We start from the raw sequence: 12,034 nt of genomic DNA, 5'->3' as shown, positions 1-12,034 counted from the left end.
GTAGAATTCACTGAAGGCTAAAATGACCTTCAAAGAGTTTACTTTTTGATTATTTATTAGATGGTTTTGTTTTTCATTTACTGACACAAATTATCATTCCTCTTTTGAGCAAACATTTAGTTTCACAATCTTAAAAATATTTACCAAAACAAATGATTGCTGTTAATTTATGGATGATAGAATACACTTTAGGATTGTTTTTGTTTCTTGTTTTTCAAATATGATATATTTATTTAAGTATTTTTGTTTTCACAAAAAAAATGATAGAATTTGTAATAAAAATATTTTTGTTAAAAATCTTTATCAGATGGATTAATTAACATTTTACATGTGGTTACTGACTTCCATAGAAGTAATTCACAAAAGGCAATTAATTTGTGATCAACACAATGAAACACAATGAAAGGAAATGTTGTTAATCTATACACCTGTATTTACTTGATTTGTATGATATAAAAAATGTTTTTGTTTTTTTTGAAAAGCAGCTTACAGTGCTAAGAATGACTGATTAATTCATAATTGATAAGTGGATAAGTTTTTGTTTTTGTGAACATGGTTGACATTTTAAGCTATATGACCAATTAGATCTAGGAGGCTCTTATCTAAAAGTTTTTTCTTCAAACTACAATATGTGAGGGATAAAGGAACTATGGAGTTGTAGGCTGTAAATCAGTTTTTCTGCATTATACTTTAGTTGTCATGGTTATTGATTTATTTTGTATCTTGAAATCAGCAAATTGGTATCGAAATAGCATGTGTAGAAAACAACATACATAGAAGTTATGTGATCATTTGACATAGTCAATTGCTAGGAAGGTATAATTCACACTTTTTATATTTTAAATTTAAGAATGAATCTCATTTCCTTTTCTAAGGAAGTAAGTTGGGTGGTTTCATCAAGTTGCTGTCAAGAGAGTTGATGGTTAAAGGGAATAATTGTACATGCCTCAGAAACTCATAAATATTGATCATGTTTCAAATAATGTAAGTAAACCATATATCTCTGTGGGAGAACTTACCAATTATTTACTGTTTTAAAAATACAGCATCTGAAAAGCATATCCCTATAGTTTTGTCATCTACTTGGACCTTCATAGCATTCCCTCACTGTGAATTATGACTGTGGCAAGTATTGTATTTTTAGGCATTTGCTTGCATGTAGTGTCAACTTACATTCCATATAAAGAGGTTTAGATACAGTTCCATTCACTGTGGGTTTACAAAAGACAGGTGAAAATACACTAATTAAATAACTCAAGTCCTGAGAATAGGAGTAGGTATATTTAATTGTGGAAATTAAATCTAAACTAGGGAATTGGTACGGTTACACAGGAAAGGATGGAAGGAAGTTGTTAGCTATCATCTTTGCAGTCTGTTCAGATTTTTGGCGGTCAGAGAAAGGCATTTTGAAAGACAGGAGAGAGAGCTTCCTAAGCTTGCAGATAGGGTTGACGTTTGGCCTATATAATGGCTAGAATTCAATGGGGTCCAAAGTAAGGGTAGAACAATTTTTTTAAAAATCCCTAGGCTTTAAACTCTGCTTTTCCAGGAATATTAAATTTAAAGGGGTCAATGAATAACACCTATACCAAGCAGGCTTCTATGATGGGGGCCCCAAGATTCCCTATCTCACCACCCCATACATTCCCTGTATAATTACCAAGACTATAAATACTGTGACTTTCACTTCTATGATTAGGTTTGATTATATGGCACAGAAGACTTTAAAATAGGGAGATTATCTGAGTGGGCCTGACCTGATTACATGAGCCCTTTAGAAGCAGAGAGTTTTCCTAGGCTGGTCACAGAGCGGGTAGTCAGAGATTTGGAGCAAGAGAGATAATAGTATGAGGGAGTCATATGGCAAGAGGTGCAGGCCTTGGGGAGCTGAGCGTGGCCTTGACTAACAGCCAGCAAGGAAATGAGATCTTTAACCTATAGCTCTGTAATTACAAACAACTGAATTTTAATGAAAAACAAGAATGGGCTTGGAAGCAGATTTTTTTTTAGATGAAAACTCAATTTTGTCAATACCTTGATTTCAACAGCCTTGTGACACCAGGAGCAGAGAGCGCAGCCACTCTGTGCTAGACTTCTGACTTATAGAACTCTCAACTAGCAAGTGGTATTGTTTGAAGCTATTACGCTTGTGGTAATTTTTACACAATAATAATTTTTTCAAAACTAATACAGATTTTGGTATCTAGAAGTAAAATGCTGCTATGACAAATACTTAAAAATGCAAAAGTGGCTTTGGAATTGAGAATTGGGAAGAAGCTAGAAGAATCTGAAAGAATTTTGAAGATATCATCTTGAGGATGATAGAAAAGGGCTAGAATACCTCGAACAAACTGTCAGTAGAAATATGGATGTTACAGATGTGACTGATTAGGGCCAAGGAGGAAGTGTGATGAATGTATTACTGGAAACCAAAGAAAGGAAGATAACTGTCACATGGTGACAGAAAACCTAAGGAAATCACATCGCACAATCAGGTAGAAAGCAAGTTTCTACAAAGTTGGTAACGAACTTCCCCAGTGATGAACTAAGACTTCCGAGCAAGGTGTTATAGTTGCCAATTGGCTTCTTTTTGCAGCTTATAGTAAAAAGAAGAGAGATAAATGGAGGGAAGAACTGTTAAACAAAAAGGGTCCAGACCTGATGTTTTGGAAAATTCTCAACATATCCAGATGGGAAAAGACCTCGGAGTTAAGAGATTAAGAGACACTGTGGCACAGAGGAAAGGCTGAGTGTGTGAATATACAGTCCTTTGCAATAGCCTCAAAAAGTTCAAAAGGTCAGATTACTTAGCCATACAAAAGACCTTTCCAGGAGATTAATCTAATGGAGTGAATTCTCTAAAATGCACTGGGTTCTTGAGAAAATTTATCACAGACACTACTAGCTTGCCCTGAAAGGTCAAGATGTTGATGTGCGAAGAGGCTAGCAGATCCCCCAAATTCTACTGATAGGAAGCAGGCTGATGAAACTACTTTGCAGTGAGCGTATGCTATCATTCATGAAAAAGGAAGAATGATTCAGGGGTGAACCAAGAGCCCAGAAGGAACAATTTAATGCCCAGGTATTAGAAACTATGGCTGGCACTTGTGGCCCCTGACATTCCTGATACTTCTACCATCAAATCAAACCTTCTAGGCTCTGGAAGAGCTGAGTCTACCCAGATCTCCCTGTAAACGAGGGCATTTTGAGAGAGACATGGGACTGAGTTGTACATACTCAGTCACTTCTCCCAAATCTGCTGATCAGGGTAAAGGGCAGCACCTATGACCCCTTCTGAAGAGGGGAAATTCTCAGCTTTATGAGAAGTGTAGGCTAGATTTGATATCTCTAGGTATGTCCATGGGTTTGAATGGATATTTCACTACAAAGTCTCAAAAGAGGGAGAGGAGTCTGAAAACACTTCTCTATTCCACCACACATGGGTCTTAATACTTAATACTGAGTGGTACATTAACAGCCTTGCTGAGACCTGAGCTAAGAACTTTATAGAAACAAAGGTCTTAGAGCTGATCTAAGGGGATCTACTTACCAGGATAAGAATGAAGAAGACTTATCATGAAGGAAGAAACAAACAAACTATAAACTAGGTAGCAAAGGTGGAGGGCCAAGAACTCAGCCCGTTGCAAGTGGGGAATGGCTCAGGGTGGTATTGAACATGTGGGCTTGTTGTGTTTGCTCAGACCTGACTTGAGTTCCAGCACTGCCACTTGTTAACTGTGTGGGCTTGAGGGAAATTACTTATCTCTCTATATTTCAGTGTTTGTATTTGCATAATGTCTGTATTTGCATAATAAAACAACGCATTAAGTAGTTAACACAAGCCTGGCCCCCAGGAAGAACCCCATAAATAGTGTCATTATAATTACAGATATTATCAAAGTTGCTTGAGTGGAATGGTAGAGTTGAGATGGTTAGAAATATATCATGAGAACCAAACAGGGAAGGTAGAAATGAGATAAAAATGATACTGATTAAAGACAGTGGTTTTAAGGCTGGCTCAGAAACTAGTATCATGAATACAGTTCTTTTTATCTTTGCCTAGTTACTCTTCCCTTGGCAGGAGACTGTCTCTGCAGTGGCAGAGCTCTGTCAACAACAGTGACTGGGTAATTCTTTGAAAGTTGTAGTGAGATCAAAACTTCTAATTACAACACAGAGCATGCAGGATTAGTTATCTGTAGTTTTTCACTGTAACCCAAAGGATCATTGACACTTTAGCACCTCCTGTGGTTCTAGATGGCAATCAGCAACAAAATGTGGACTCATTAGCATCTAACTAGATCAAACAAAACATGTAGCACTCTTCATGAGCATCATGGCTTGTTGATTTTATTGTAAGCTATACACACAAACCTCCTAGAATATGTTTAATTTTGAAATCCTAAGGTCACCTTTCAGGAAATACTATGGCTCAATGTATTGTACTTGCTTTTTCACCAAGCATTGGCACCAGTACCTTCTAACACCTTGTGCTTTGTGGCATTGGCTTCCTTCCCAACCTCCCAACTCTTATGCAAAGGGTCGTGGGGTCAACTATTAAGCTACAATGACATAAGAGAGTGTATATTCTCAGAGGGGTCACTAACGGTCCAAATGATCTTTCATTCATTTGCTTATTTACTTGTCCAATAAGTGTCAAACACCTGTAATGTGATGTGTATTATATCCAGTCCTCCATTCTCCATACCTTAGGCAGTTGTGAGAGATCACCCACTCAAACAGAAATTGCCCCCTTTTCTGCATATTTTTAAAGGGGTGTGTTTACCTGCTGTGCCACAAAGATACGTGCAATTCTTACTTAGGTCAATAGAAGTTCCTATTAATAATACAGACGGATTTCTTTTAGCTACAAACTTTCTAAGTACAACAAAAAGCATTAATAGAGAAAAACTAAAAATACAAAATGGAGCAAATTATGTGGAGTTTGTAGTTGGTTAAATTAGGCATGACTATACACACATATAACAAATTAAATATATGTGTGCATATGGACATATAGATACATGTATATGCACTTACATATGTGTATTTGTGTATCCCTGCACATGTGTAAATGCAGTGTGACTTTGAGGTTAATTTCCTGATCTTCCCGGGGCGTACTGATGAAGCCTTTAGCTTGGTAGTTGGGAGAGTATTTGTCCTCATCCATGCCTGGGTGTTGTCTTCTCCTATTTCCTGTTCCTGTATCATCAGACTGTACTGTGAGCATCTGTCTTCATGCAGGTTCCAGCTGATCTGACACTTTCTGGTGTGCATGCTCTTATACTAATAGAGTTGTTAGTTTTTCCACGGTTAATCAAATTTCGGGCCTTAGAATGGTCTTTGTGCCCTGACTGACTCCAGTAGGGTTTACCAACTCTCTTTCTATGAATTTTTCTCTTTCCATCTAGGCCCTTAATTGCCACTGCATGCATGTGTACCACAGGAGCTGCAGGGTATAGAACTGTTCTCTGTAATTTCTTTCCAATTCCTGTGACTGGTTGCCTTTCATCTGCATTGAATGTTCTGCTGTTGAAGAAGGAAGGTGATACAGATCTCAGGGCATTAGGTAGTGACAAAAACAAACTTTTGAATTCAGAGTGCTGCCTGGAAAAGACAGCCCATAGCAGAGAGGCCCCTCTGATATGGCACCTCTGGTACTGGCCCAAGTCATCTGTTTCTTCCAGATCCTTTTCCTGCATAATGTTCCTTCTCAAACTTATGCTGTGTAGAGACTGAGATGTCTTTAAAGGGGTGTGTGAGAGAAAACAAGAAGAGAGAGAGCTAAATGGATCCCAGTCAGACTAAAATAATTTAAAATATAACTGTTATCAATTTATGTAACATGGCCCTTAGGGTCACTTGAAATGTGATCACAAATGAAAATATTAAGGCAACACTCAGTAATATAGTGACATTCAGATGACCTGAAATGTCAGCACTTTTTACATTTTCATAAAATCAGGACTATGGAATATAAAAATCCTAATAGACTTTCTGGGCCCTGGAATCATCTTTGAACCCCTCTGAGCATCAGTGGACCTCTGCTCTAATGTACAGACAGCCGAACCTTTCACTGCAAATAACTCATTGTAAGGAAACCACCTGTTGCTGGAGCTAAAGTATGTGTACTAGACCGAGGACCAACCTGCTAACTACTTCCTACCCTCCGTTTTATGGTTCTGTCAACTACTAACTCCTAGATGTCTGATCTTGAAAAGTCTGAGGGACATTTTTTATTTATTCATTAGTATTTTTATCTGGAAATCTGATGAAATCCTCCAAACATGAAGGTTGAAAAACCTAATTGATCAATTAACTCTCAGGATGGCATAATGGTCAAAGGAGAAAATAGTATATAGATATTTAATGTAGATAGGAATCCAAAATAAACTGAAGATTCAGACTTTATCCTCTGAGGATTTAATATTGTACCTTTAATGTTATTGTATGAGTAAAGAAATTAATGTAGAATGGGAAGTTTAATTATGCAAAAGAAATAAATTAAGGGTCATTTAATTTTAAAATGGTCATAATGTTCCTTATTTTGTGATTAAAGTTTAGGAACGAACATGCAAGTACTCTTATTAAATTAACTTCTTCTGACCTCCTAACACGAGACTAAATGTAGAATCAACTCTCAGTGCAGTGTATTAGTCAGTAGGTGACAAAAAAAGGTAGAATGGTAAGAGGCTCATCTTCTGGTTTCAACTGTCTTATAAAACTTCCATTTTAAAAAATGGAAAAACCGATGAAATCTTTCTACTATCTGTCAGTACATAATTTTAAGAAAGCCAGGTGGAAGGGGAAAAAAAAGAAGCCTGGGTGATCAAAAGCCAGATGTAGTTGGTTTTCTGGAAAAGATTTCCCAGTAGGTGGTTTTAGAGGAAGAATCTTAAAAATTAATTCCAGGTGTCAATTTTTGGCTACATTTTCTGAACAAGATAGTTCTTGATTATTCATGGGGGTTGGATTTAACAGGCACCTAAACAGTGCTTGCTATGCGCAAAGCACTACTCTATGTTCATTTCATGTTCCTGACAATCCAGGGGTAGATACTAATATGATCCTCCTTTTATAAATGAGGAGACTCAGAGAGGTTACATAATTTCCTCGAAGTCACATAGACATTAAGTGGTGCAGTTAGGATTTGAACCCAGGTGGTCTAACTCCACAGTTCATGACTTGGAATGCTGTGCTACGCTGAGCATCATGGTGATTGCTCTTTGCTATTAATTTTGTGATTAATTTTGAGAAACCCTACCTTTAGACTATTTGATTTAGGATCATTTTCATAGCTCTGGTCCTGTCCTGGTTTTCTCATAATTGTTTAATGGGTAGGAAATGAATAACTTTAAAACTCTTTAATAGTACCTGCTTGCTTGCTAATAACATTTCTTTTATGTTCTAAAGGTGCATGCCGTTCACTAGGTCTGTTTTCTTATTCTTCTTAATATTCTTTCAAGGGTTCACTGCCTGGGTTAATGCACCACTGTGGCTAAACACTTGCCCAAAAAACAGACTATTAGAATATGATCAAAGTTGAAGTGTCAAGTGTTAAGTACCAAGTGTAAACAGATTTAAAAAATCTTCCTTGCCTCCTTGGTGCCATTCCTTTTGTTAAGTATATTGAAGAAAATATTAATGATGTTGATGTGATTTCATTACCTATTGACAAGAACAGAATTTCCATCGTCTTCCAATAATATCAAATTCTCTCAAAACCTGTACCCATCACCTGGCCTTCTCTCTTACAGTATGTGAAGGGTCTGTGCACCTGCCCAAGGCCAGCCTGCCGTCTGTGCACTGGGTTCCATCCCCTCTCTCCTACCCAGGGTTGTTTCTCTCTTCGTCATCATCATTGTCTTTAGGTCTTTCCCTTTAACTTACAAATATGCCATTATGACGTCTATCTAAAGAGTACTCTCCCTTAATCCCACATTCCCCCTTCAGAAAGTCTCACCATTCCATAACCAATTCTTCAAATATAAAAAGCCCAAACGATATGCTTGCTTTTCCCTCTAAACCTACTCCTTACTTAGTGTTCTTTTTCTCAATAAGTAGAAATCCATTCTCTCAGTACTCAGGCCCAAATTCTTGGCATCATCTTTGCCTCCTGTTTTTTCCTGTTTATACCCTCACCTGTTGGTGTAGACAGAGGCTCTACCTTTAAAATACAATCAGGACTATAATCAGCCTCCTTGTCTCATAATTAACATCTCTGCCTCCTCCCTTTCTATTCAACCCTTCTTTTCCGATCCGTTTCTCACACAGGAGCCAGACTGATGGTTCTAAAACTCACTTTGGATCATGCCATTCTTCTCTGCAAACACACTAAAACCTGTCCATCCCACTCAGAATAAAACCCATAGTCCTGACCCAGACGTGCAAAGCCCTGCTTGGTCGACTTTCTCACACAGCATCACTACATCGTGGACCTCCTATCCTATCACTTTGCCCCCTAATAGTCTACTCCCCCCTCTGAGAACACTCCAGCACACATCCCCTTAGCCTTTTGCCCTGTCTGCTCCCTCGGCCTGAAACCCTTCCCTCCCAGATGTCTGCATAACTCACTCCCACATTCTACTAATGGTCCTGCACAAATGTCATCTTAGAAAGAATGTCCTTGATGACCCAACTTAAAATGGGTTATTGTCTATTTATACGGTTTTATATTTTTTCCTTAGCATTTATCACCCCCGACATCTATAAGTTTATTTACTTGTTGGCTATCTTCATTTCCCCAGGTAGAATATAAGCCCCATAAGAAAAGGGAATTCATCTGTTTTCTTCATAGTAATATCCCCAGTGCCTGGCACAAGGCACTCAAAAAATATTGGGTGAACCAATGAATTTAGTGAATGAACTGCATACGACTCCACTTTGATGTTGAGGTATAGAGGAAAACACGCCAAGCTAGGAGGCCCTAGCAAGAAGGGTGACCTTGGCAATTCATGTAGGCTCTGTGACTTTTGCCTGCTCAGTTGTAAAATCAGGTGTTTGGATTAAATGATGGCAAAAATTACCCCGGTTCTAAGTCATGATTGAATGACTCTGAGGTTTGATTACTTTTCACTCTCTCCAACACTTCAGGTTTTGAAATACAACATCCTCGGAACATATACTCCCTTCTTAATGAATAGTGAAAAGAGAAAAATTAAAGAAGATTACAGACAAATTCATTTCAGCAATATCAACAGATGACATGAACATTATGCAATATTTCAATGCCCATACTGAAAACAGACCTTCTTCCTAAAGAAGATGTGACAGTTATTTTTTAATCCACCTGGCATTTCAATTAAGGGGGAGATAACAAATGTGTTTACCCCAGATAGACTTGTTCACTCATCATGTTATGGGGACACAAGACTACATCATAGCAGAAAATAGCTTATTGCCAATTTAAGTAGGCCGCTTTGCTATGAGAAAATGCTCATATAAGTGACCAGCGTGAACACCACCTAAAAGGGATCAATGCTACTTACTTAGGCATATGGCATCTCTGCTTCCACACAATCGATAATAAAAGGCATTAATACTATTGTGTTGGATATCTTCACCCTGGATTATATTACCCTCCACTCTGGCCCACGGCTTTTCCTATGTGGCTCCCTTGTTCTCTTGCTTCTGGCTGGGTCAGCTAGGGTGAGGGAGAGGAGTGAGGTTGAGGGAATTATTTTCCCAGCTCCTGCCCTGTAGGGTAGTGCTGACCAGTGGTGTCCTTCACCAAAGGCCTCAGCTTCTGTCAGATGGCCGTCCCCAACCTGCCTTCTGCCTCTAGTCTGTAGCTGGTAAATCTGCCTGGCGCTAAATAGTCCCTTGTAGGTGCCCTGCCTCCCTCCCCTCCCCTGTCAGTTGTCTCCTTATTACATTCTTCTCGATTTATCCTAATTTTGAATATGCCATCTGTTTCCTATTAGGAATCACTAAACTAGAAAACCAGTAAGAAAACAAGAGACAAGAAACTAAGGGGATGAGAATATTGTTATGTCAGCAAACCAAGACAAAAGAAGGGTGTTGTAACTGAACATGGTTAAAGTGAAAGGGAAACATTTAGCTCTTGTTTGCTAATAATAAACAACATACCAGCAGATTATAGGATCTGGCAGCGCGTACCAGGAGAGGGAATGCAACCTACTCAACAGATAGCATTTTCAGTAGAAGTTTTACAAGTCTAAAGCAATCCTCTTAACGATATTGCACCAACTCCTCTGAGGCCTATAGCATAACATTAAATCATGGTTCATAAAACATAGTTCTGTTTCTACAGAAAGTGAAAGTGATGTCCAATGCAAGGTGGTGAAGTGAAAGTGTTGGACAGAGATACAGACATGCGCCAAGTTCTTGTCACTTGATTCAGATAGAGTTTGGAACCTTCAGAAGTGAATAGTAGTCATGTCCCTTAGATACTCCTCCTAAATGTAAGTTTTCTTGTACAGAATTTTTTTAAATGTACTTTCGTAATTATAAAGTATTTGTATGTTCATTGTACAGAGTTTGAAAACTACAAACAAGCAGACCAAAGATGATAAAAATCATCCCAAATCCGAAAAGCATCACCAAAATAAAATTATGAATAATATCTTTACATTCATTATTTCTATATACACAGAAATTTTAACTAAAATCATGCTGAATATATTATTTTTAATCTGATTTTTCTCCATGTATCAACATATCTTACGTGTTTTCCTACCACATAATTTTTGGTGGTTGCATAGCATTTTATCAGAATTGATGACAGATTGTTTCTAACTTTTCACCCTTTCAAGGCTGTGATGGAACTACACATAAATCTTTGCCTAGATCCCTGCCTGTGAATCCTTAACATCTTGTTTCTTAATTCATAAGTCACTTGCTAGTTATTTTCTTACTCTTGTTTATTCTTCAGATAGAATATAACAATTTATCCTCCTGCCAAAGGTAGATTAGCTTGGAGACTGGGTGCTAAAATGTTCAAGTTTAGGACACTGATAAGTAGCTAAAATGCAGAGTCTGAATTGCAGACTGAAAAAAAAAATCCACTGAGTTCAAATAATCAGGTAGGATAGCGGGAGAATTGACTTTCTCTTTTAAAAACCAAAGATCTAGCTCTAGTTCCTTTCCGTGTAGAGAGTTTTCCTCTTTACACAATTGCAAGGCAATTCTTTTGAAGCCAAATTTTTATTCAGAAACTTAAGCCAGTCTTAGATTGAAGCACATCTTGACCTTTATACCATAAAGTATAGAAGAAAGAATGTTGGCTGAAAGGTTTTGAGGGTAGGAGTGAGTAAGTGCCCTTCTCTGGTATAAAATAATCTGGCCTCCATGAGCTTAGGGAAATTCCTGTTCCCATTCTCTGTGGGATAAAATGTGCCTCCATACCCCACAGGCCTGAGTGAATTGGCTCACTAATTGAAAAGTTGCATCATAATTGTCTATCCAGGTGATTTCGGATTTATATAAACTGATATAAGAAAAGTATTTTGGGCAATGCTACTTTTCTGTTATTTTTTCTTTCATCAGGTTGGTGAATATATACCTTGCAGAGCTCTTTTCTGTAAGGTGTGATACCAAATATAAATAAATATAGTATAAAGTATGTGTCCTGTCTTCCATAAGTTCATACATTATATAGCAAAATGTTGATGACTGTCAAATTGATTATATAGAAAAAGGAGTCATACTCAATTTGTGGTGATTTTATGTGATACAGATAACCACCACTGATCTAGATGAAATGAGTGGGGAAAAATTTAAAGTAAAAAATGAATTATTTCCTCTTAAGATGTCCTTTTATGTTTTTGCATATAACAATGCTAAATTTTTTTTAGTATGGGGTTGCATACTCTAGGTCAAAGGTAGGAAGAAGATCTTTTTTATTGATGATATATAATAATTATACAAATCTGGGGTATATTTTCTATTTTAAAAAATGCATAGGCTCGGCGCCTGTGGCTCAAGTGGCTAAGGTGCCAGCCACATACACCTGAGCTGGCGGATTCAAATACAGCCTGGCCCGCCAAACAACAATGACGGCTACAACCAAAAA

At 37.7% G+C, this 12,034-nt stretch overlaps 1 protein-coding gene across 1 annotated transcript in view; it reads left to right on the top strand.

Moving 5' to 3' along the window:
- CCDC148 (coiled-coil domain containing 148) overlaps positions 1 to 12,034 on the top strand; it is a 242,673-nt gene that overhangs the window by 169,984 nt on the left and 60,655 nt on the right. The gene's annotated exons all lie outside the window — the stretch shown is intronic.

This window comes from Otolemur garnettii, unplaced genomic scaffold (assembly GCF_000181295.1).
Source record: "Otolemur garnettii isolate 467f Iridium unplaced genomic scaffold, OtoGar3 scaffold00098, whole genome shotgun sequence".
Classification (NCBI taxonomy): Eukaryota; Metazoa; Chordata; class Mammalia; order Primates; family Galagidae; genus Otolemur; species Otolemur garnettii.
The sequence above is the reverse complement of the archived record's forward strand: the minus strand, read 5'-3'. Positions and strand labels throughout refer to the sequence as shown.